General features: G+C 43.0%; 1 protein-coding gene across 1 annotated transcript in view; it reads left to right on the plus strand.

Annotated features, from left to right (window-relative positions):
- anapc10 (anaphase promoting complex subunit 10) overlaps window positions 1–195 on the plus strand; it is a 2,387-nt gene extending 2,192 nt beyond the window's left edge. The window contains exon 7 of the mRNA XM_061066460.1: window positions 1–195. This exon is cut by the window's left edge and continues 267 nt beyond it. The gene's annotated coding sequence lies outside the window, so the exon portion shown is untranslated.
- Window positions 196–1,220: the final 1,025 nt, after the last annotated feature.

Genomic DNA, 1,220 nt, shown 5'->3' on the forward strand with positions numbered 1-1,220 from the left:
TGATTTACTCTTCACTTTATCATCTGTCACATAAGGAAACTGAAAAACACACATTTAAATTTGACTGGAACATCTCCATCTGAATCGCCCCCTGGTGGCTGGTTACAGTACAAGTCATACACCTCCTCCATGTTAGCAGACGGGACGTGGACCGTCAAACAATCTAAGTAGACGTTAAATAAATGTTTGTCAAGATGTTTCTGTGATTTCAGTTCTTCTGTCTGATGTTTGTTCACGTTTCTGATCAGTTTGGTTTGAATCAGTTATTGATGATATGAAAACAGACGTGATGATTGACAGATGAGACTCAGGACTGTTTAAGAGCTTGTGTGGGCGGGACCTCCGCACCACTGCTCCACCCCCAAGATCAGTTTATTTACAGTCACTGATCCTCTTTATGCGGACTGTCTAATGGTCACTAAGCCCCGCCCCCACGTACTGATGCTTACCTGTCAATCAAAGCTCTGATGCCGACTTGTCAGTTTCCTGGTTTGGTTTCAATCAGAACTTTTCTTTGCGTTAGTTCTGTGATTTGTTTGGTTCTGAGACAGAAACATGATATGAATGATATGAATAATACATCCGGTTTCATGGTTTTAAACATGTTGATAAAAGTCTGAAGACAGAAGGAAGAAGAATGTCCTGTTTTTATCTTGTGTCGTGTTTTTGTGTTTTTTTGGTTTGCTCCAGAACCGGATTCATGACCCACAACATCGATTAATAATCAAATACATGTGATCGTCAGGTCGTGTGAAGACAGGAAACTTTCATTTGACAGAAAAACCCTGAAAGACCTGAGCTGCCACTCGTCACAGCTTCTGTCCAGTCTGATGACGCTGGTGGATCCAGATTAACTAATATCCTCAGAACGAATCCCTCTGGTGTCATCGGCTCGTTTCCCTCGGTGAACAAACTGCTGGATTTAAAGTCTGCGTAAAGGCCAATTTATGCCTCTCCGTTGTTTCTATTACGGACAGATAAGACCGCCCTATCCGTCGTGAAACGCCCTCTCCGAGTGCTTCGGACAGCTTTTCGTACACGTCTGATTTTTCTAACTATCCGTCTTCATGTTGGAGACCCGACGGACCGCTCTTGGCTGTGATTGGTCCGCGAACGACATCATTTCCGTATGACGTCATTTCCGTATTTCCGGATCTCAAACTTCCTGTTTACTTTTAGCAACAAACACGAACACAACTATGATTCTACGATTAATGTGA

Source organism: Limanda limanda, chromosome 22 (assembly GCF_963576545.1).
Source record: "Limanda limanda chromosome 22, fLimLim1.1, whole genome shotgun sequence".
NCBI lineage: Eukaryota > Metazoa > Chordata > Actinopteri > Pleuronectiformes > Pleuronectidae > Limanda > Limanda limanda.